Source organism: Macrotis lagotis, chromosome 6 (assembly GCF_037893015.1).
Source record: "Macrotis lagotis isolate mMagLag1 chromosome 6, bilby.v1.9.chrom.fasta, whole genome shotgun sequence".
NCBI classification, from domain to species: Eukaryota; Metazoa; Chordata; class Mammalia; order Peramelemorphia; family Peramelidae; genus Macrotis; species Macrotis lagotis.
The window spans coordinates 154,581,277-154,607,407 of NC_133663.1; the positions used below are offsets into that span (position 1 = coordinate 154,581,277).

Consider the following 26,131-nt stretch of genomic DNA (forward strand, 5'->3'; position numbering starts at 1 on the left):
CAGGGTCATAAAAATCATAGATTTACAGCAGGAAAGAATTTTAATGACCACCTAGCCCAATTCCCTCATTGAGCTGAGACCCAGAGAGATTAAGTGATTTACCCAGCATTATATAAGCAGATATATAAGAGATAGTACTTGAATCCAAATTTTCCTGAATAGAAAACAATACTTGTCATGCTGCCTCTATGGTAAAATTCTTATATAAAAATATGACTAGTATTTATATTATATATATATATATGAATGTATGTATAACATTTTATAAATATGCTAAAGCCACTTACCCCAAAACAGCCTCCTTTCTTCAAAAGGGAATCTAACAAAGTCTAACAGCCCCAGGACATACACATTTAGCTAATCACTGAAGAAGGACTTGGAACCCAGTGACCCCTGATTTTCTAGTCATTGCTTTGTTGTGAACTGCCTTTTTTAAGAGTTTAAAATTACTTTGGAAAGAGCTTTGGAGGTTTTTTAAAAAAAAAAAGACGTTATGTATTCAACTCTTGGCAATTTAAATATCTGTACAAGTTTATCCTGCTTCAGGCCAGTCAACATCTTATGACCATTGCATTATAATGTACTTAGGGTTTTTTAGTCATATTATGTTAAAAAATGGAAAAGAATTCCACAGTTCCAACAGTCCTGCTTATACAAGCAACAAAAGAATGACAGACTAATGAAACTTTATCTCTTTTAACGTCTTTCATAAAACAGATATAAAAATTTATGAAACAAATATAGTATTAAAGGCATGTGAGCTTTGGCATCACTTAAGTAGTGAAATAATTAATGATAAATAGGGTCTGCAGAAAACAGAAAATTGAAGCATTTTGTTTATATTGAGTTAAGTCCATATAAACTTCCACGAATGCTGATGGAAGTTACTGGCAAGCATTCTTTTCAAAACAATTAAAGAACAGTATGTTCTATTTGAAGTCACCTCCTTTAACCTTGGAAAAATGAATTAAGCATGGCTGTGATTGGAGCAGCATACTCAAACATAATGAGAGTAATAATAAGGCTGCTTCCTTTGCCACACGTGTAAGCTAAGAAGCTAAGAAATCATCCTCTAAATGTGTCTATTACTGGGGAGTGGAGTGGGAGGGGGCTTTCTTTCTTCATGGTACTTTATTCAGACTTGGAGCTCTTCAAATGTTAAAAAAAAGATATTTTTTTTTCACCAGTATTCTCCTAATAATAACTATGAAGTCCTTCTCTAATATTTCACTAATGGGGAAGGTAATTAAGGATTCCCTACATACTCTAGTAGAACATAATCTTTGACAAGTTCCAGAAGAGATCTGAGCTTGCTATCAGGGACTCAATCTATCTAATTAATCAACTCATGAGCATCTATGACACACTTTTGTGCTACGTCTGGGAATAACAAAGAAAAACTTGAAATAGTCTCTTCCCTTTAAGAGATTTCACTCCATCAGAAGTGAAAATATGTACAAATATGATTATAAACAAAATTGTTCAAAGTAAATTTGAGATAATTTTAAGGAAAAAGGCATATGAAGCTTAGAAAATTGAGCAAAGGTTGGTTGTGGCAATGCAGCTGAGTCTTAAAGGCCTAAGAATTCTAAAAAAGTGTAAGACAGAAGAGAATCAATGTACAATGTCCAGATAAGCAAAGGCACAAAAATATTCAATGGAATGTCATTTATAAAGATGAGAAAGAATACTAGTTTGACTGAATCAGAGAGTATATAAGATGGAGTCATATGTAATTAAACTGGAAAATAGATCTATCATTGTTGGTTAAGCACTAGGTGAGTAATTTTTCTTTCTATGGTAACATGAAACAAAAAAGAATCATTTTAAAGGTCTCTCAGCCCTAGGGGATCCTCTTTAACTTTCTTAGTTGCATGTTAATAATAAAATATTTTAATGTCCCCTTGTCACCCAAAGTCATCTATTGCATCCAGGGCCATCCCTAGTCATCTTAATTTATATCTTGCCACTGAACTTCAATGTCTTTGGAAGAGATAGTGAAACTGATGACTTTTTGCAACTATCACTTAAATCCAATTCATAAGCAAGTCAAGACATAAACTCATGATGAAATTAGCTTCTTTGAAAATTAAGGATGAAGGGGGGCTAGGTAGTGCAGTGGATAGAGCACCGGCCCCAGAGTCAGGAGTACCTGAATTCAAATCTGGCCTCAGACACTTAATAATTACTTAGCTATGTGGCCTTGGGCAAGCCATTTAACCCCATTGCCTTGCAAAAAAAAATCTAAAAAAAGAAAATTAAGGATCAACAACAACAATAATACATGCTAATAATGAAATAGATTTTAGACCATCAATAAACATTAACTATTGGTTTTCAAAAAGTAAGAACTTAAATAATCATGGGCAAATTGACATGCTATTGAAACTGGATTATATCCATATAAACATTCTCACAATAAATGTGAGAAAAAGATAAGAAACTAAATAGGATGATAATATTCTCATTATCCTTGGAAAAATTAAATAAAGGAGCTGACAGAATTGGTTTCATTGTTTGCCCAAAATGCAACAAGACTTATTTCATGGGGTACTTGGTTATATTTTTTAGTTCTCATATTGATGGAAAGCAAGAGGCTTGTGTACCATAAAGCTATTACAAAGCATGGAAAGGTAAAGAAATTCAAAGTGAATCCTAACAAAATGCCCCAAACCATATCAACATATTTCAGTATTTGATAACTGCAACATAAAAGTGAATATAGGAGAAGATGATGCATAAAGCAAAACATAATATTAAAGGTCTTCCTTTGATAATGAGTTTCCTATACATATAAGATTTTTCAATAGACAGAGATAATATCTATTAATGACAGAATTTTTTCAGACTGATGACTACTATTGCTATTAAATGAGGCATAAGAAAAGAAAATCTATTACCTAAGTTGCTTGTCATGAAAGATATCTTGTTTATGATTCAAATGGAAGAAGGCTTCCAAATAGATGTTGAAAGCTTTCAAATGTTTCCAACTGTGGATATTATGCTATTGACATCAAACCCCACAACTCCTTAAAGGTGATCACTGATTATTTAAAAGACATTGGCTTAATAATACATCCAAGAAACAAAAAACAGTTGAAAAATGCCTATTGTTAAGACTCCTAGAAGACTTCTACATGGAGTTAGTACATCTGTATATACATCTGGGACAGATATGGTAGGTAGATAAACAATAAGAACCAAAATTGTGAGCACTTGGACTGCATTTTAGAAAAAGTGCAATGTTTTTATCAAAAGAAACTGTAAAGTAAAGGTATGCTCTTCTATTGAGGAATAAATAAATAAATAAGTTATGGTGCTATATGAATATGATATAATAATAATACTTTTTTAAAAATTAGGAAATACATATTTCAGATACATAAAATGAATGAATAAAACATTTATTAAGTGCCTACTATGAATAAAACTCTGTGCTAAGTTGGAGAAATAAATAGAAAAGGAAGATAGTTCCTTGTTCTTGAGCAAACATTTAAATGGAAAGACATATATGAACTAATTGTACATAATTAAGCAGAGACTTATGAATTTTCAACTAGTGAACTAATTAGAACCAGAACAATTTATACTGTAACATGAAAAATAAAAAATAAAAATAAAAAAATTGAACTTTAGTAAACTAAAGAATGAAATGAGCAGAATCAGTAGAATACTTTATACAATAATCATATTGTAAATACAAAGTTTTGAAAATTATAAAAACTATAATCTAAAAATGATCACCCATGATTCCAAAGGATTAATAATTAAACACATTGGACTTATGGAATAGAATAAGATATATACATATCTATAACTAACTATAGAAATTGTTTTATTTTCACAATGCATATTTGCTACAATGAATTTGTCTTTTATCTTTTTCCCCGCAATGGGATGGGGAGAGGGAGGGAAAGAAAATAATTTCTATTAAGTTCTTACAAAAAAAAATTAAAGGTCCAGAAATAACTCTTCCTTCTCCAGTGTCTATCTAAATAGGTATCCCCAACAATTGGGAATATTATACAGGTGCAGTAAAATAACTGAAATGTAATTAAAATGTACAAATGAATAATATTTATATTTATATTTTATTCTTATTTTTTTCACATTGCCTAGCTGATACCCCCATCCCCAGTTTTCTGACTCCCTCATAGGGTCACACTAGAAAAGCAAAGCATGCCTTGACCTAAGCACATCACCTGGCCACATCATCCTGTTTAAACATGACACAGAAGCCAGACCATAAAAAAGCAGAAGCAACAGGATGCTAGCTGAATGTTGAATCATAAATCAGAAAAGGGACTTTTCCTAGGTGGCACTTGAATGCTACCATTCCTTCACATCCTTTGGGTGAGTTTATGATAAATTCAAGCTAATTATAATAGCATTAACCTACATTAATACCTACCTTGGTGGGTCTTATGGGCAGCCACCTGGAAGCTCCACATTCCTTCCAAGACCAAGTGACCTTGCCTTGGACCAGGTTCACAGAACTTGTCAGCACTTCTTGCCTCATATAAGTTCCTACTACAGTTCAACTCAGCATCTTGCCTCCCCCAGGGACAAAATTCCTTTATTTGACTTAGAGACACTCTGAGTTTGAATTCTCTAATGTGCAACAAATACTCCCAAACCTCACCATTCCTCTCTCTTCCCCTTCCCAGAAAGCCATTACTTGAATTTTTTTTAATTTTTTGAGAAACTCTGAATTTAAATGCAATTTTCCACATTAATGTACCCTCAACCTCTACAAAAAAGTGGAGAGTTGTTTTGATTTGCATTTTTTATTAGTGATTTGGAATATTTTTTCTTTAGACTAATACTTAGCAATTCACCACATATCTATTGGGAAATGACTTTTAGTCCTATATACTTCTGTTAATTGACAATATATCTTGTCTACAAAATTATCAGAGATATTAGATACAAGGAATTTTTCCCAATCTGCCATATCTCTTCTTATCCAAAATATATTAATTTTGTTTGTATAAAAACATTTAGATTTTCTGTGATCAGAATTTTCCATTTTATTTTACTTTTGCCTTTTTTGGTTAACAATCCTATCCATAGCTATGATAGTTATACTATCTATTTCTCTTCAAATTTTGATGATATAATTTTTTAATTTTCAACTCACATATCAATTTTACATTTATAATGGCATGGGGGAAGTCGTTAAGGATTTAGGGTCATTATTTTAAATACTTAAAGATTCAAGTTGGTACACATCAAAAGTACATTTCTGAACCATCCCTGTACCCTGGTCCTTTGAAGAGACAATGTTCTATGGGTGCTGAGCACTACAGGTAATACACACTTTCTGAAATATTTTCATTTCTTTTTCTCTCAGCTATGGGGATTTTCTCTGGCTGACCTTACCTGGAATGTTCTCCTTCATTCTCCTCTATTGACCTCTGTGGTTTCCTTTAAATACCAACTAAAATCTTACCTTCTATAAAAAGAAAGCCTTCCCCAATCTCTATTAATTCCAGTGCTTTCCCTCTGAATTATTTCCAATTTATTTTGCATATAATTTATGTGGTATATATTTGTTTTCATGTTGTCTTTTTTAGAGTGTAAGCTCCTTGAAGAAAGGGACTATATTTTGCCTTTTTGTATCCTCAGGACTGAGCACATAGCAGGCACCTAATAAATGGTTATAGAATTGAATTGAATTGAATTTGTTATAAGGGATAGAACTCTGGGAGGATTAGGGAAGAGAGAGGTGTGTTGGGAAAATGTAGATAATGTAAAAATAAAAGAAATTGTTAAAATTTACTTAAAATAAAAAAGAAAGAAAAAGAATTAATGTAAAGCAGCATTTGAGGTCTAGAAGTCATTTTATTTAATTTCTTCATGTTACAGATGAGGAATTAAAGCCAAGCAAGTTTAAATGTTGTGTCTGGGATTACACAGCTGGTAAATATCTCAGATAGAATTTGAATGCAAGGTTTTTTGTCTCCAAGTCCAGAATACTCTTCACTACAATATTGCCTAAAGCACATATCTTATGATTCAGAGGAAGGTGCTTGTAATTAAATAAATAAAACTGTATAACTATTTTATGATTGCTTTTTATTCTTTATAGCAAAATTTGCAAAAAATGGAATGATGAATTGTTTTAAAACTGCATAGAAATAAGGGACATTAAAATTCAAGAGAAATCTGTTTTGCTCAAGAACTAAAACAAGTACATGAAACAGGTCAAAAATTATCCTCATCAAAACTCTTTTAGGCTGAAAAGGGACTCAAGTATTTTTGTGTGTATATGACAGATCTTGAATTTTACAGTATAAATGGTTAAATTATGTGACAAATATTCCCAACAACAGAAACAGTCACATTTTAGAATATCCAGGTAGGAGGAAACTTAAAAAAGATTTCAGAAGAAAGCAAACAGGAAAAATAAATGTTAATTTGCATGCTTTAGAAAATGGCAGTATTTTATTTTGTATCATCCCCAAAACATACAATATAGAGAAAGAAAGTGATTCTTCTTTTGATGACCAACATAACAAGAAAGTCTTGCCCCATTATAGCCATCTTGTCCCACAATGGGTATTTTCCTATCAACTTAGGGATTCTTGGAGATGAATTTACAGGACCCTTTAGGGAATTCACACAGTGATAGGGAATGTTTATTGAATATGTCAAAGCTACCAGTTTATACCTAGAGCAAGGTTCTTAACCTGAGAGTCTGTTAAGTTTGAAAATATTTATTTTTGATAACTAATCCTGTGTATTTTATACAATTAAAGTTTATTCTGAGGAGTTTATAGACTTCACTAGATTATCAAGTCATCAATAAAGATCTGGGGAGACAAAGAAAGTAGTGGTTTTGCTTTATTTAAGACCCTATTCCAAGGATCTTCTAGTCTAATGGTGAACACAGCATGAAGATAATAATGTACAGGTAAGATATAGACAGGATAAATTAGAGATGATCATATAGGAGAGGCTCTATGTAATTAGAGAGATTAGGAAAAGATTCTTACAGAAAAATGGCATTTTAAATGTGACCTGAAGGAAGTCGTAGAAGCCAGGAGAAAGATGAGAATATTTCAGGAATGTGGACAATCAAATGAAAATGCATGGATTTAGAAGATGGAGCATATTGTTTAAGGAAGAAAGTATATGGTGGGAATAAAGTGTAAGAAGACTGGAAAGATAGGTAGGAGCCCTTTAATGAATTTCTTTAAAAGTCAAATAGAATTTTCTATTTTGTCCTGAAGATAACAGTGAATCACTGTAGCTTATTGAATGGAGTGATTACAAGAGATATTACAAAGATATAATCAACAGAACTTGGCAACAGATTAGATATAATTAGAATGTGAAGTGAGAAGGACTAGAATAAGCAATCAAGGATAATACCTAAACCATGACATCAGGTGGTTAGGACTGTAGTGATATCCTCAACAGTAATATGAAAACTGGAAAAGGGGAAAGACTTGGAATAGAGGGAAAATAATGAGTTTAGTCTTAAGACACATTGGGTTTAAGGTCTATGGGATATACAGTTTGATATGTCAATAACAGTTTGAAAATGGAGGCTAAAATTTAAAAGAAAAGATAAAAGGGAAAGTGAGTATAACTTTGGTAAGGAGGAATAAGAGGAAAGGAAAAAGTATAAAAGGGGAAAGATAGTATAAAGGAAATACAGAATAAGTAATCTTAATTGTAAATGTGAATAGTCTCCCATAAAATGGAAATGTATAGAAGAATGGCTTAAAAATAAATATCCTGTCCCAAAAGCTCAGGAAACACCACCCCCCCAAAACAGGCTTAGGCTGGGAAAATGAGCAAGCACAGAAAAAAGAGGAACACCATTGAAAAATGCATTATCTATGATCCCAAGAAGGATCAATATACTAATATACTCAGTCTGAAGATGAGGAAAAACAAGCTCTTGCATCTAAAGACTCTAAGAAAAACAGAAATTGATATCAGGCTATGACAGAGCTCAAAAAAGACTTTGAAAATCAAATGAGGGAGTTAGAAGAAAAACTGGTAAAAGAAATGAGAGAGATGCAGGAAAAGCATGAAAATGAAGTCAGCAGCGTAGTCAAGGAAATCCAAAAAAAAAAAAAGCTGAAGAAAATAGCATGCTAAAAACCAGCTTAGGTCAAATGGATAAAACAGTTCAAAAAGTTATTGAGGAGAAGAATGCTTTAAAAAGCAAAATTGGCCAGATGGAAAAAGAGATAAGAAAACTCTGAGGAAAACAAATCCTTCAGACAAAGAATAGAACTCAGGGAGATTGATGAATTTACGAGAAATCAGGACTCATTACTTCAAAACCAAAAAAATGAAAAATTAGAAGAAAATGTGAAATATCTCATTGAAAAATCAACTGATATGGAAAACAGATTTAGGAAAGATAATTTAAAAATTATTGGAATACCTGAAAGTCATGGTCAGGAAAAGAGCCTTGACATCATTTTCAAGGAATTACTACAGGAAAATTGCCCTGATATCCTAGAAGCAGAGGGGAAAAATAGAAATGGAGAGAATCCACCGATCCCCCTGAGAAAGAGATCCCAAAAAACCAACCCCTATTAATATTATAGCCAAGTTCCAGAACTCCCAAGTCAAAGAGAAAATATTACAAGCAGCCAGAAGGACACAATTCAAATATCATGGAGCTGCATTCAGGATCACACAGGACTTAGCAGCAACTACATTAAAAGCTGGTATGGAGTGCGTGCCCACCCGCCGCCCCGGCTGTCTGTCTGTCCTCCACCCGCTGCTGTGTGCCCCGAGTCCCGTGCCCCGTGCCCCGCCACCCCGCCATGGCCGCCTACAAGCTGGTGCTCATCAGGCACTGAGAGAGTGCCTGGAACCTGGAGAACTGCTTCAGCACCTGGTACGATGCAGACCTGAGCCCCACCAGGCACAAGGAGGCCAAGCACAGCAGCCAGGCATTGCGAGATGCTGGTTATGAATTTGATATCTGCTTCACCTCTGTCCAGAAGAGAGCAATTCGTACCCTTTGGACAATACTAGATGCCATTGACCAGATGTGGTTGCCGGTTGTGAGGACTTGGCGCCTCAATGAGTGGCACTATGGGGGTCTGACAGGCCTCAACAAAGCAGAGACAACGGCTAAGCATGGTGAGGCCCAGGTGAAGATCTGGCGGTGGTCCTTTGACATCCCTCCACCTCCAATGGAGCCTGACCACCCCTTCTACAGCAACATCAGCAAGGACCATCGCTATGCAGATCTTACTGAGGATCAGCCGCCTTCCTGTGAGAGCTTGAAAGACACCATTGCTCGGGCTCTACCCTTCTGGAATGAGGAAATCGTCCCTCAGATCAAGGAAGGAAAATGGGTTCTGATTGCAGCCCATGGCAATAGTCTTCGAGGGATTGTCAAGCATCTTGAAAGTCTGTCTGAAGAAGCAATCATAGAGCTGAAACTGCCCACTGGTATTCCCATCGTGTAAAAGTTAGACAAGAATCTGAAACCCATCAAACCGATGCAGTTCCTTGGAGATGAAGAGACAGTTTGCAAAGCCATAGAGGCTGTGGCAGCCCAGGTAAGGCCAAGAAGTAAAAGCAGGCTGTCAGTACAGCAGTAGCCAGGTCCTTCCCTTCTCACATTCTCTACCACTCGTCTCTCCCCTGCCTGTTCCACACACTGACCATCGCTTTAGGGATCACAACACATAGCTGCAGGTGGGGGACCGATGGTTCCTTTTCTCATTTTCTTCCTCCCTATTTCAGACCAATTCCTTTCTCTCCTTTTGCCCCTCCCTTCAACCACTTTAGTCAAAATGCCTCCTGGGTCCTTTGGCTCATTAAAGACCTGGTTAGGGATGGGGACCTAGTAAGAAATGACCAATGTGGGGAGTTGAAAGAATCAATTGTTACAGTTATTCCTATGAGCCAATTGTGCCAGTAGGGCAGCCCTCTCGGGCTGTTGTAGGAAGCTGCCTATAACCCAGGTGGTCATTTAATGAATCATTAAAGTCTTGTTTACCCTCCCTAATTCAAGAAAATTTAATCTGGGAGGTTGATCATGTCTTAATGTTTACTCGATGCATTTGCTTTCACAAAAGGCCCTTTTCGGACTAGTTATTACTGACTTTTGAAATTAAACTGTCCCACTTGGTCATCATCAGACATCTCAAGCAGCATCAGAGGAGAGTTACTGGATTTCTAAGGGGTAAAGAAATACATTCCACTGTGTATTTTGTAACCCCTGCTCTGTTCTGTGGAAGTGAAATGCCCCTAGATTATGTTGAAATATGTCTCAGTGTCCCATTGCCTTCCACCTCATGTCCAGCCACCTGGGTCTTCATTAGTTTTAACATTAACTGTACTAACCTCTTCCCCCTTCCCCTTTTTTGTTGTTCACTATAATAAAGGAGTGATGTGCAATAAAAAAAAAGCTCATATGGCTTGGAATATAATATGCTGGAAGGCAAAAGAGCTTGGAATGCAACCAAGAATCAGCTACCCAGCAAAAATGAATGTCCTCTTCCAGGGCATCCAGGACAAAGATTTGGAAATTAAGGGGATGCCCATCAATTGGGGAATGACTGAATAAATGATGGCATATGAATGTTATGAAGTACTATTGTTCAATAAGAAACCATGAATGGTCAGACTCTAGAGAAACATGGAAAGAATTATAGGAACTGATGCTGAGTGAAGGGAGCAGAACCAAGAGAACACTATGAGTTGATTAACCTTGATGGAAACAGCTTCTCTCAGCAGTTCAGTGAACTAGGACAAACCCAGGAGACCTGCTATGGAAAATGTTATCCACAGCCAGAGGAAGAAAAACAAAACAAAACAAAAACTCCTACAGAATCTGAATGAATACTACATTCACTTTTTAAAAAATTTCTTGTATTTTTTTCTTTTCTACCTTATGGTTTTCTTTCTTTCTTTGCCCTTAATCCTAATTCCTCATTCAGAAAATGAATAGTCTGTAAACATGTTAAACACAAATGTGTATGTACAATATTCACCAAATTGTTCTACTCTGGGGGGGAGAGTTGAGAAGAGAGGGTGGAAGGAAATTATATAACTTAAAAATGTGCATATCCATATGCATGTGGTTGAATGTTAAAAAACTTTCACAGCATGCAATTGAAGAAAAAGGAATAATTACATGACTAACCCAACTAGTAGGATCAGAGATGTATTAAAGCTTGGACTCTTCTCATTTCACATACAGCATTTTATTCAAAGAGAATATTTTATTCAAAGAGAATTCAAAGACAAAGAGAAAGATTAAATAACCACTTGTTGAAGGTATTATGACAATGATTGGAATAGATACTTATGAGATTCTTCCCAACTCTGAGATTCTAGGATTCTTTTATTCTCTATACAAACAATAGGTTATATTGAAAGATAATGGAACCTGATATGAATAATGTTTCACATTCTTATTAAAGAGAGATAAGGGGAAAGTCCTTAGGGAGAGAGAGAGAGAGAATCCTAATCAATCACAATCAGTGTTTAAGAATATAACATAATACAACTCATGCTAGGTTTCTTCTCATTTGGTTAAAAGTTGCAAACATTCTGTTCTAGTCTTCCCCAAGGACCTATGTATTCTTTCTGACTCAAAGCACTAACTGAGATTTTTGTTATTGTTTGTCCTTCATTCTCAAAGAAGACTATGACATAAGGGAGGTGATGTCATGACATGCAAGTGAATTAGAATTGAGGGACTACTGTGCAAAATCACCAGTCTCACTTTCTCCCTTAGAGTCATCTGGGTTCAGTGTCAGATAAGGATCAGGACAGCTAGGAATGACCCTTGGGAGATGCAGGAGGAGATATTGGTTTTTTTTAAAGCTAGTTCTTCCCCAGGTTACAGTTGACTGTGGCAGCTCCCTATTCAGTCATAAAGGTTAGGTAGGAGAGAGATGAGACAAAGAGGCCAAGAATGCTCACTTCCAAAAAGAAGGAAGAAAAAAAATTCTTGAGAAAGTAAGACCCTCAAGATATCTCAGTGAATAAGGCAGGTGAGAAAGAAAAAAAGCAATGTGACTCTTTTGAATAGTTCCAGGATTTGTGCTCCTCTTGGAAAGGAAACAAATTGGAGATCGCTTTAAAAAAAAAGCAACCCTTTAACATTCTGATTGTAGTGGATGACAATTGGGGTCTCCAATAGAGATGGAGGGCAAGTAAAAGTGAATGAATTAACATAAACCCTGGGATTTTACATTGTTCAGAATTTATTAGAGAAGGCTTACAAAGTATACAGATTAAAACTCAGAAAATGAGTAAGCACCTTGAGGACAGATTAAGCAAAGGTTGGGGAGGACAGATGGAGAGAGGGAGAGGGGCGTAGAGAGGAGAGAGAGTGTGAGAGGGGAAGAGAGAGCAGGGGGGGGAAGGGAGAGAAATGGGTGAGAGAAAGGGGAGAGGGAGAGAAAAGAGGGGGAAGGGGGGAAGAGAGAGGGGGGAGAGAGGAGAAGGAAAGGACAGACAACCATGAGGGTTGGCTTAGTCCAGCCACATGGTATGGGGGTCCATGGTGCTCCTGCAGGGCCTAGGTTGGGAGCTTGTGGCCTAGGAAGGAGAGTGAGAGAAAATTATCCTTGCAAGATGGAAGGTAGAGTCAAGAAGAAGCAGAAGAAGTGGCACCTCTTCTTAAATATACTACTGTAGTGGGTTAGACAGAAGGTCAGGCTTGAAGAGTTGCCTAGCACCTTACTCAGGTATTCTCCAATGGGTAGCCTACATATTGGTCCTTTCTGTCCCAAGGTGCATGACCTCCAAGTTCAACATGCCATTTCCTGTCATGCCAACATCAACTGGCCTGGTCAGTAACTTGAAAACCTGAAGTTGGGTGTTGGGAATGAAGAGATGGTACAAATTTTACATTTAACAATGGAACAATAGGAGTCAATTTACATCTCAGGAGCAGATAGCATTCTACACTTTAACAAATTTTAGTAGCATAAAAGATTATAAAATTTGTTTCAAAACACAAATTTCCTGTATTCATAATTCTCTGCATAAGTTGTATGCTCTACTTTCTATCAAATGTTAATCTTACTGCATTCTACATATTCCTACCACATAGAACTTCATGAAAGAAGACACTAGATCATGTTTTTAATCTCTGCATCACTTGTGTCTTGAACATTGCCTTGTCCTAGTAGAATCTGATAAATGCTTGATGAATGAATGCATTAATATGTTAAGGTCCATATACAGAAACTGGACAAAATATAGATAAAATAAAATTCAGGTATTAAAAGGATTAAAGATTTATTAAAGAATTATTCAGTTTAAAAAATAGATTACTGAACCTATAAGTTCATTGCAATAGACAATTCCCACTGAGAAGGTATGTCTACCAGTGCAGGTCTCTGTAAGTCATGTTTAGTGTCTAGTTTCCTAGAGCTCTAATAGCTTAAGTCACTTTTTCAGGGTCAATGATCAGTATGTCTTAGAGAAAGGCTTGAATGCATTTGTTTATGGCTCTGAGGCCAGCTACTTAGATTTGCTGCCTCCATGTCTCCAAAAAAAAAAGAATCAATTAAAACTCTGTTACAATGATAGTTTGCTGGGTATGGAAAGGAGGAGGAACATATTCAGAAATATATAAAAAAACAAAAATATTAACAAAATGAAAAAAATTTTAAAAGTTCCCCCATTTTTATTAATTTGTTTTTCCAACAATGTTCAACAATAGTTTTCAGCAATTATTTTTTTTGGCAAGGCTTTGATTTTCATAATTTTATGCATCCTTCCCTTCCCCTCCCCTCCTCCCCTGAGAGAAAGTAATCTAATATAGGTTCTACATGTATAGTTATGCTAAACATACATTCATATTAATCTTGATGTGAAAGAAGAATCAAATCCACACAAATAAAAAAAAATTAGGGAGAAAAAAATGACAAAAATAAGACAACTTTTAAAAATTGAAGATAGTAAACTTTGGTCTGCTTCTCTGGATATGGATGGTATTTTCCATCACAAGTCTTTTAGAATTGTCTTTGATTATTATATTGCTGAAAAAAAAGTCCTCTTTGAGACAATTCTGATGAAAGTAAGTTTCAAGTCCTCCTTCCCCAAACTTCTCCATCATTTCCTCCACTGTAAAAGTTCTTTTGTGCCTCTTTTTTGTGAAATAAATTTCCTCATTCTTCTTCTACTTTCACCCTTCTCCCAGTGCATTTGTCTTTTTCAACCCTTAACTTTATTTTTGTAGTTAACCATCCTATCATAGTCATCTTACATCCATGCCCTCTGTCTGAATAAATTCCTAACTACCTTAATAAAGAGAAAGTTTTTATAAGTTATAAGTATCATTTTCTCATGTAGGAAGGTAAACAGTTTAACCTTATAGAAATCCTTATGATTTCTTTTTTCCTGTTTAACTTTCTATGCTTCTCTTGAGTCTTGTATGTGGAAGCTGCTAAATTTTGGATGATCCTGACTGTGGCTCCATGGTATTTGAATTGTTTCTTTCTGGTTGCTTATGGTATTTTCTCCTTGACCTGGGAACTCTGGGATTTAGCTATAATATTCCTGGGAGTTTTCATTTTGGGATTTCTTTCAGGAGGTGATTGAAGATTCTTTCAATTTCTATTTTACCTTTAGGTTACAGAATATTAGGGCAGTTTTCTTTGATAATGTCTTTGAATGATGATTTATTTACTTTTTTATCATAACTTTCAATAATTCTTAAAGTTATCTTTCTTAAATCTATTTTCCAGGTCAGTTGTTTTCTAATGATATATTTCACATGTTTTCCTAGTTTTTTCATTCTTTAATTCTGTACTTTCACAAAATGAGTATTTGTGATATCATGGACAAAAAAAGATAATTCCCATGGTGATGAAATTTCTCACTTCATGTTTAAAAATACTCCTATATTAATTTTCTTCTAAGCAGGTTATCATTAGTGTGCTATCTAGCTAAAGTGCCACCATCTGCCCTTCAACAGATAATGTCTGGTAAAAGTAGGATGTGGTGACCATAGTGGTTCTCTGATTATGACTGTGATTGACAAGTTTCCTAAACCATTTCCTTTTCATATCCTTCGGGTAATGCTAGCTCCTTGGCTTTGTGACTTCCTAGTTTCAAACAGCACTTTAAAAATTGATTTTCTTTCTATAAAGAAAATAAAAGCAAAATTCCAATGGGATTTTTTTTAAAGACAAAGTATTAGGATGCAAATTCCAGGGTTCTAATTTAAGACACTTTGATGATGAAAATAGAACTCAAGTCTGTTCTATATGCTGATAGCAAAATCAATTTTTTTTCCTTCCTCCATTTAGCCTTTATTTCTTCCAACCTCTTCTGAGTCTCCCCTTAGGATTCTATATCTAGCTCATGGGAATTGGCAGCTCTTGAAAATCACACTTATAACAACTCTTTCCACAGTCTTCCAGGATTTGTTGTAAACAGGTTTCCCTATAATTATTTTTATAAATGGTTCCACATAGCTATTGGTTGCTCAGAGGAAAATGGATCTCTCTTTATATGATTTAAGCGTCACATAGTTCCTCTTCAACATTGTTCAGATATGTCACAACACAAAAGGCATGCTGAAAATCATGCTTGACAAGACAAAATAGGAGTTTCCTTTCAATTTATTTTACAAAAACCTAAGTATTCATAATTACAAACCTCCTAGAGCTCAGTTAGGATAAGTACTAGACTGATTTTTTGTTTGTTTGTTTTTGTTTTTGTCAAATAAATATTTGCTTATCCCTGGCAGGGGAAGAATATTCAACACAAATATTCAAACACAAGGATACCTCTGTGATACCACTTCCTCTTCAGTGTTCATTCTTGGCTGCTGGCCTACTGAAGATCCTCATAATTTTTATTCTTTTTTTTCAAAATTCTCAACAAAATATTAAAGAAAACAAGCATTTCTGATTACAATGCAAAACAGAAAAGATATTGCTTCTATTCAGTTGTGTCTGACTCTTCATAATCCCATTTAAGGTTTTCTTGCTAGGATACTGGAGTGATTTGCCATTTCCTTCTCCAGATTTTTTACAGAAGAGGCAACTGAGGCAAATAGAATTAGATGATTTGTCCAGGGTCATATAGATGGTAAGTGTCTGAGACTGAACTTGAACTCTGAAAGGTGAATCTTTTTATTTCCAAGTCCATTGTCCTATTCACTGTCCTACCTAGGGGTCCACATAAGGAATAGAAGGAGAGAATATACATTTATATAAAATGACCCAGGCACTAGACTACTCCTTTAACAAATATTATTGTATTTGTTCTTCATAACAACCCTATAAGGAAGGTGTTGTATCTCCATTTACAGTTAAGGAAACTGAAGCAATCAGAGATGAAGTGACTTGTGCAGGTTCCACAACTAGTTAAGAATCTGAGGTCATAACTGAAGTTGCTTTTCTGACTGTAGACTTACCTCTCTATTCACTGGGTCACCTAGCTACCCAAGGAGAAAATTATAACTAAAACTGCAAAGCCAGGGTCTGTTCTTGTGCTAACATTCTGTGGTCCCAGAGTGTAGTCTAGTCTGAAAGCAAGTAGGAGAAAACTTGTGCAAAGTCAAGACTCTATGACATGGCTCTTACATTGCACCATCCCAATAGATATGTGATTTTGGTGTCTTCAGTGAAGAATAATGTTTGTTCTTCTTCATTTTCGAAGAAGACCATGACAACAGAGAGGTGATGCCATGACAAACATGTGAATTGGATTTGAGTGAGGGGGTACTGTGCTAAGATGCCAGCCTCACTTTCTCTTCCAGAGCCATCTGGGTCCAGTGACCAGATAAAAATCAGGACAATTGAAGATGGTCCTGGATGTGAGACAATCAGGGTTAAGTAACTTGACCGAGGTCACACGGCTAGTAAGTGTCAGAGGTTGAATTAGAACTCCTGTTCTCCTTCAGTGAAGAAACTCATAACCTAACATCCTTGCTTATCTTGTGTAGCTGTCATTCAAGTCCCACCAAGATGTCATAATAGCTCATCTCCTACCATGACAGGAACTAAGTTTAAAATGGCACCCAAATTTGGAGGCAAGCAAATAAATATAAAAAATTTTCATCTATTTAGCATTTATTAAGTTCATTTAATTTTCACCTTCTTTACTAATTACCTTACATAATAATTTAGAATCTTAAAACAAGTTTCATCTTTTCAAACTATATATTTATCTCCTTTTTTAAAAATCATATTTAGATGTTATGATATTAACAGAGTAACAGATGGCAGTTACTGCGCTACAGAAACCTCACATTAAGGAATCATAAGTAATTGCAATAAATAAAATAAGAGGAACTTGATATGACACTTCAGGAATAAAGGTTAGCCTCAAACGGAAATTCATCTACAAAAAAGATTGCATGCAAAACAGAAATATTATATAATGTCACATATGATTATCTATTCAAATTCTGTTTTAAGAAATAGATATTGCAAAAGAAGTGGGGTTTGATTAGTGTGTCCAACTTGCAAACTGAAATGTCTTTTACCAACAGAACTTCCTGACCAAAAATAGAACTTTAAAATTTGAACAAGATCCCTCCTTTTTTCAGTAATGTGGAGTCATTTCCTCCTTTAAATTCTGTTTCAAAAACCTGAACCTGTACTTCAAAAAGTTTGGAATTTAGGTTTGCCAAAAGATCCAGGACTGTGATATTGATGCAATACTTCTCTGAACTTAAGAAGAATTTTTCAAGCTCTTACTTTTTTCTTTTCCTAAATTTAAATAATAACCTTATTTCCTCATTCATTCTCACCACATTCCTTAATATAGCAGTCTATATCAGACTTTATTATCTCCACTCTAGTAAAAAGGAATAAGGACCAAAAAAAGTTCACTCTTCTGAGGAGGAATACCACTTAGACTATCTGATGCCAAACAATAAATTGATGTGTTAAATATCTCTGTTAAACTAATTGTACTACTTTACATAGGTATAATTACTAGATATTCACATATATATTTTTTGAATTCAACATTTTTGAAAACCAAATTTAGCTCATAAATTATATATTTTAACATATGAATTCATTCATCCAACAAACAATAACAATATTTATATAGTACTTTAAGATTTACAAAGCATTTTACATACATTATTTAAACTATACTGGGTCATCACTTTAATAAGGCAATCCTTATAATCCTCCTTCTACTAGTCATCCATATTTACAACCTCAGTGTTATTCTCAATTCCTCATTCTCACTCACTTTATATTTCTAAGCAGTTTCCAAATCTTGACATTTTTTCCTCCACTATTTCTCTTACACCTCTGCTTGTACCTCTTCTCTTTGTTCATACAGTTACCACTCTAGTTGAAGCCCTTTATATGTTTCGCCTAGACTATTTCAATAGCCTCCTGATTAGTCTTCAGTCTCTCATTAAAATCATTAAAATGATTTTATTAAAATATAGATCTGACTATGTCATCCACTTTCAATAAAGACCAGTGACTCCCTACTATTTCTAGGATCAAATAAAACTCTTTTTTGACATTTTTACCTTTTTAATTATCTGTGTCCATTCCTATTTTTTCAGTATCCTTATACATTACTATCCCTTAAAACACTCTAAGATCTAACCATAATAAAATTCATCTTCTTCTTTACAGGAGATATTTCAACTCCAATCACCATGTTTTTGCCCCACCCATGCCTGCAATACTCTCCCCAACCCCTAATCTTAACATTTTAGAATCAATAAATTTAAGTCACTACAAGTTAGACCTTCAGCAAAAGACTTTTCAGAGTTCCCCACTGGTTAATATCTTTTCCTCCAAGATTAATTAAATCTTCTGTAAATGTTTTCCATATAATTATATATGAATGTGTTATTCCTCCCCCCTTCAAAATGAACACTTAGTGAGGTCAGGAACTGTTTTATTTTTGTTTTTCTTTACATCTCTAGTACCTAGCAGAGTATCTGGTATATAGTAGACACTTCATTAAATGTTAATTTGCTCATCTCATTTTGTTCTCACAAGATCATTATAAATTAGATCTTTTTGTTGTTTAGGTGTTTGATCGTGTCTAAATCAATGTGACCCCATTTGAGGTTTTCTTAAAAAGGATACTGGAGTAATTTGTCATTTCTTTCTAAAGTACATTTTATATGGGAAAACTGAAGTAACAGGACTAAATGTCAAAATCACATAACAATTAGTATCTGAGACTAGATTTGAACTCAGATCCTCCTGATTCCAGGTTCAGCTCTGTACCACTTAGCTGCCCCCATGACCATTTTACCAATGAAGATATTGAAACTCAGAAAAGATAGAGTCTTTGAATCTCCTAGGATTAAAATACCTAAGGGAGGATTCAAACTTGGATCTTTGTGATTCCAACTCTAGCACTCTTTAAAAGACATGATATTTTCTTATAATACGTAGAAAAGAAAAAATATTCTTTTCTCCTATTTCAATAATTACAAAAGACCTGATTTTTAATTAAATCAATCAGAAGTATAAACAAAACCCAGATTGCTCTATTAAATCAGTAGATCAAGAAACATTATACCAAATTCAAACAATGTATTGATAAAGTTGACAAGGAATAGAATGCTTTTAACCATTGGATGAAATAAAATGAAGCTAGAAAGATATTATTTTGAAATTGGTTGAAAACATTGAAGTCCTTTGGATAAAATAACAAGGTAGTCTGGAACCAACATTCCAATGGAGGTACAGCCTAACCAGGATAGTTTGAGCTAGGCTCCTGGGAAAGACAAAATCTACATTGTCCATTAAAAGTTCAAAATCTCTGACCTTTCTAAATTGACTAAATCTTTTACTAGTCAGTAGAGGAGGAAGGGAATAGAGATTTCCTGATTCCACAACTCCTGTTCTGACTTGCTTTTTTTTACCATGAACCCAAAGAGCATGATAATATCTTCAGTCAATCCCAATACACTGTTTGCAGTAATATGACCTTATTTCATCTAAAAGTTTTCATTTCTTTCAAATATGTCAGGGGAATTTTTGAACAAAGTGTGATACATTTGATTCATTGGTTCAGTAAAGATGTTTTTACCAGATAGTAAATAAAATATATAACATGGTACTATGTGCTAGCTACTGTATTCAGCACTGTGAATACCAATACTATCAAAAATAAAGATGGTCCCTGTTTGAGAAGTTTACATTCTATTAAGGAAAATTGTTCAACTATTTCAGTTGTATCCAACTCTCTGTGACCCCATCTTGGAGGGTTTTTTTTGCAAAGGTACTAGAATGGGTTGTCATTTCTTTCTCTAGCTTATTTTTACAGATGAGAAATGTAGGCAAACAAAATTGAGTGACTTGCCCAGGGTCACACATCTAGTAATTATCTGAGGTTGAATTTGAATTCATGAAGATGAGTCTTCCTGATTCCAAACCCAGAGCTCTATCCACTGCCATCTAGCTACCCAAAGGGAAAGAGTGCACCTAAAAGGAGGGCAGTAACACATAAAAGAGAAGTGGTAGCAGGGATAAGGTACATGGGAGAGGACATGGTGAAGATATTGGAAGGCTAGTATTGGAGCCAGAAGAGGAGTGAAGGAATGAGAATGCCTGCTCTGGGCATTTCCTTAAAATGAAGATTCTAGAGATAACTTAACTACCAAGAATATGAAGGAGCCATAGGGCTAAAGGGATCTTCCAAGTTGAGAAAGCTGCAGAGGGATGAAGTCAGGAGTATAACCAAGAGAAAAATGAAAGAGTGAGTATGGCTAATCTAGACAACTCTTCAAAATTGAGGTCATGGTAGGGACTCCCAATCAGAGGAGTCAGGACAGAGGAGTAAAGGATCTTTCAGGGTGATAAGGCTATATGTATAAAAGTATCTTCCAGGGGGAGAAGATTGTTGTGCTGAAGAATATTGAAGAAGACTGGAAAATCTGGAATAGGGGAGACTAATAAAGGAATGATAAAAGATACCAGGGTAAGAGCAATTTGTTTGCTTACTAAAGTAGAGCATGGAGATTGATTAAATAGTGTTAGCTAGACCTTAATTTTACCTGGTTCAGACCTTTGATTACTTCAATTAAGAAACAGGAGAGTCTATAGTTTTCAAGCTTGGAATAAGAAACATCTCTCTTATAGGTTAAATCTCTTCCCAAAAAATAAGTTAGCAGAAGGATTTTAAATGATAGACATTATAAGTTTGTATTGTCTTTAGTTCATCTGATGTTTTGAAGTTCATGAAAATCAAACCTTACAGTTACCCAATGAAGAAAAACAATGAATCTTTTCTTTTTCTATGAAGAAGTTATTTTTTCAAGTGTGAAGAAGAGTTTTAGAATAAACTTAATTTTCTTTGGAATGAAAAAATAAAGAGGATAGGATATTTATTGACGGTTTTGTATATTTAGTTTGAGTTCTGAGAATTTGGGTTCAGAAATTCAGGATAAATGCAAAATTAATACAGTAAATGTGGTGAATAAAAATGAGATTGAATATAAAAAGAAATTATGTCACTTAGAAGCGTAAATCTAAAAGCTAATTATGGGTGAGGAAATACAGAAAAAATGTCAAGTTCTAAATTTTACTGAAAATCTGTGTGGCTGTTACAGAAAACTAACAAATACCTGTGAGTGTAATATCATTTCACATGGCATATTTTTTTCTCTTTCTTCAGTAGGGAGAATTTAATAAGAGCAACTACTGAGTTATTAAAACTGAAGTCTTTTTTTGCTCAGTCTTCATTCTCTTTCACCTCTCTGAATCTTTTGATATCCTATGAGTATGCCTCCTTGATATTGATCATTCTCAGTCTTCCTTCCATCTGTCTGACCACTCTTTAGCAATATATTTTATTGGATAATTATTTACCTTCTACCCTCTTATTGTACATATTCAATGGTGTTCTGTGCTGAACTTGCTTCTTCTTCTTCTCCTCTCTTTCCCTCCCCCTCTCCCCCTCCCCCTCTCCCTCTCCCTTTCCCCTTCTCCCTCTCCCTTTCCCCTTCTCCCTCTCCCTTTCCCCTTCTCCCTCTCCCTCTCCCTCTCTCTTTCCCCCTCTCCCTCTCCCTTTCCCCCTCTCCCTCTCCCTTTCCCCCTCTCCCTCTCCCTCTCTCTTTCCCCCTCTCCCTCTCCCTCTCTCTTTTCCCCTCTCCCTCTCCCTTTCCCCACTCCCTCTCCCTCTCCCTTTCCCCCTCTCCCTCTCCCTCTCTCTTTTCCCCTCTCCCTCTCCCTTTCCCCACTCCCTCTCCCTCTCTCTTTCCCCCTCTCCCTCTCCCTCTCTCTTTTCCCCTCTCCCTCTCCCTCTCCCCCTCTCCCTCTCCCTTTCCCCCTCTCCCTCTCCCTCTCCCTTTCCCCCTCTCCCCTCCCCCTCCCCTTCTCCCTCTCGCTCTCCCCTCTCTCTTCCCCCCCTCCCTCTCTCTTTCCCCCTCTCCCTCTCCCCTTTCCCCCCTCTCCCTCTCCCTTTCCCCCCCTCTCCCTCTCCCTCTCCCTCTCTCTTTCCCCCCTCTCCCTCTCCCCTCTCCCTTTCCCCCCTCTCCCCTCCCCCTCTCCCTCTCCCTCTCCCTCTCTCTTTTCCCCTCTCCCTCTTCCTCTCCCCATATTCAGCCTTGCCTGGCAACTGCTCATCAGACAGCTTTACCTTGACTTTGCCATGACCCCAAATAAATGCATTACATTTTTCCTTATACCTTTCAAAAATTTCCTCCAAACTTGCCTTTTTCTGTTGAAGACATCAACACATTTCCTGAAGTCTAGAACACCAAGAAACATCCTAAACTTTCTTTTATATCATTACTTTTTCCCCATAGCCAATAAATTGCCAACTATTATCAAATTTAGCTCCACAATATCTCTCTTCTCTCCATTCTCACTGCCACCACACTGGTTTAGGTTTTCATCACTTCTTGTCTGGACTATTTCTTCCTAATCAGATTCCTTTCTACCAGTGGTTCTCCTCTTCAATCCATCTTCCACACAGCCAAAATCATCTTCCTCAGGGGTCCCCTGGCTCAGAAGTCTTCAATACCTTGCCGTTTCACTGTAAAATATGCAAACATTTCAGTTTGTCATTTAAAACCCTCCAAAATATGACTCCCATTTACTTTTTTAACTGTATTTCAAATATTGCCCTTGACTCACTCTATGCTCCAACCCAATTAGACTACTACTTTCTCCCTGAATTTGTTTTTTCTTGTTGTTGTTGCTTATCTTTAATTTAAGACTGAGTCTTTTCATCTAATCCAGGCTGGAAGTGCAGAAGCTCCTCAAAGTCCTAGTCCTGCCCTGATCAGCTTGGGACCTTTGACTTAATCCATCTCTGAGTGAACTTGTTTACTCCTCCTTAGAAAACATGATGCCTCTGGGTCGGGCAAATGTAATGCCAAGATCTGATTGACTTAGCCTATTACTGCACTTAGGAAAACCTGGGCTCAAGAGATCTGTCAACCTGAGTCTTCCTTGCATTAAGAGATACAAGCATGTGCCACCACATGTGGATCCATGTACCTTGTTACTATTTCTCCTGATTTCCTATTTCCATAGATAGCTAGGTGGCACAATAAATAGAGTTCTAGGCTTGGAGTCAGGAAGACCTTTGTTCAAATTCAACCTCAGATAGTTGGCAGCTGTGTGACCATTGGGCAAATCACTTAACCTCAGTCTACCTCAGTTTCTTCAACTGTAAAATGGGAATAATAGTAGCACCTACATTGCAGGATTCTTGTTAGGGTAAAATGAAATAATAATATATGTAATAGCATAGAGCCAGATCCATGGTAGAGATTTAATAAAGATTTTTCCCCTTCTCCGCTCCTATCAGCTATGAGTAGGGAGTGCACACATCGTTCTCTTGTAATTTTTGTGTTTCTTCAAGGTTCAACCTCCACTTTATAGTCTGACTCAATGACTATAGTTATCAGTACTCTACCAATTCAATAGCATTAGATTTATATACTTATTGTGTCTAAGGTCCTTGAGAGCAGGAAACACAGTCTTAAAAATAATAATATAAATAACAACAACAATAAGAAATCTAACATTTCTATATCACTTTAAATCATCTGTTAAATCCTTATAACCAACTTTGTGTAAACAGTTGACAAAACTGAGGCATAGTCACAGGGCTAAATATTTGAGGTAGAATTTGAATTCAGATTTTTCTGACTTTAGGCTCTGAGCTCTATCCACTGTACCACCTAACAGTCTCACATAAATAATTATTCAATGTTTGTTGATTTGGAAAAATTCTATGGCAATTATACAATTTTGATGAATCTTTCATATTATAGAAGTACAAAAAGAGATCAAGAATACACAACACCAAAACAGTCTAGTAAGATCTATAGGTTTGTTGTTTTATCCCCATTCGTGAACAACTGAACTTTAAACAGAGAGAGAGAGAGAGAGAGAGAGAGAACCTCTCAAGGAATTTAATTCTACATGTGCTGGCAAAACAATAAAAGCCTTTTTTTCAATTTCACAAAAAATAAATGATGGAAATAGACTGCTTATTGGAGGACATCTGCACTGACAACAGCAGGGTACTAGATTGATGAGCTAATAGTTCTCTTCCTATTTCAAGCTACCATGATGAATGGGCTATCCAGAACACAAACAAAATAGATATAATGCAATTTGCAGTATTTTGCAAACTTATTCATCCCCTAACTAAATTCTGAGTAACAAAAAAAAACATTTGTTTTATAAAGGTATTTTTACCAAAGTTAAAAAGTTAAGCTCTTTGGAGGCAGTTTGGTACAGTGGGAAGCACCATGTGGGTTGACATTTATGTGGGCTCAAATACAGCCTGTCATACTGTCTAGTTATGTGAACATATATAAATCACTCAACATTTCTAAACCTTAATTTCCTCAATTGTAAAATCAATATAATAATATTTTTGGCATTTAACCTCACAGTATTCTTGGGAGAATCATATGAAATACAAAAGCACTTTGCAAACCTTAAATGACTATAAATTAAATTTAGGGTGTTATTATTTAGGGAAAGATAAAACTGTGAGAAGTGGGAAGTGAGGGGGAAATCTATGTTTCTAAAGGATATTTTCTTGTTAAATTCATCATATATAGTCTTTTTAAAAAATCTGCTTTTTATTGTGAAATATTATATATAGAGATAATGAATAAATAGTCTATCTGGAGTCCAAGTTCCATACCCCCCCCACACACACACACAGTGAAAGTTTGAATAGATGCTGAAAAACATATTTCGAATTGGTAATTATGGAGAAGGAAGCATGTACCAAGACTATAGCATTTATTTGTTATTCCCTACACTGAAATTTGTTTCTTCATGTATTGCTATATTTGAAATATCACCATCACCTATTTAACCCTGCTACCAAAATGGTAGTGAATTCTGAAATTCTTTCTGATCATAAACTTCTATCTTCCCATCTCTCCCTCTGTCTCACTTTCTAAATCTATTCTTTGTCTTTATAGTGATCTCTATGTGATCTCATAGTGATTCCCCCCATTTTCTCAGTTAATCACCCTTCCTGGCCTTACCTTCCTCCCTTCACAGTCTTGACAAAATTAACTGACCTAATTCAAATGGATACTATCCTCTACCCTTGAATCCTAAGAAAATGGAGATAGATTCAAACAATTCTCCAAAAGATACAGTTATTAGGTTTCCCTCAGGTGTACAACACAAATTGCTGCAAAGGGTGGGTAGGTACTTGGTCATATCCACCCAAGCAAATTCATTTTGATGAATTTGGCTAAGACTTCCAAAAGTTGATTCAACCAGAGTATGGGTGTTAAATGCTGTCTTGATTTAGAACATAAGTATCCAACCTTTTAGCTCTCCTGGGCTGAATCACTCAACAAAAACTTGTCAAGGGCTGCACACAGAATTTAATATTTATTTCTGACTACAGTGTAACCCATATTATTGATAAATATAATGATAAAAGTGTAATAATGCCACATAAATGGGATTTGAGAGCTTCATGCAACCCATGGGAAATGGGTTGGACACATCAGATTTACAGTCTGGAAAAGGCTGGCATATTCTATGCTAATCCTTTGTCTCTTGTAAAGCAACAAGCAAATCTGTTGATGAATAATATTGGTCCTAAGGAAGGAATGCCAAAAATTTCCTGTAGCCCTTTCCAATAGTCAGGTTCAAGCATGCAGAATATTATGGTAGCTACCTTGGATAGAGTCATGGAGAAAACAATAAGAGTATCAGTAAAATTCTTGTTT

At 35.6% G+C, this 26,131-nt stretch overlaps 1 pseudogene; it reads left to right on the forward strand.

Annotated features, from left to right (window-relative positions):
* Nucleotides 1-8,795: 8,795 nt before the first annotated feature.
* LOC141492266 (phosphoglycerate mutase 1-like) lies at nucleotides 8,796-9,584 on the forward strand (annotated as a pseudogene).
* Nucleotides 9,585-26,131: the final 16,547 nt, after the last annotated feature.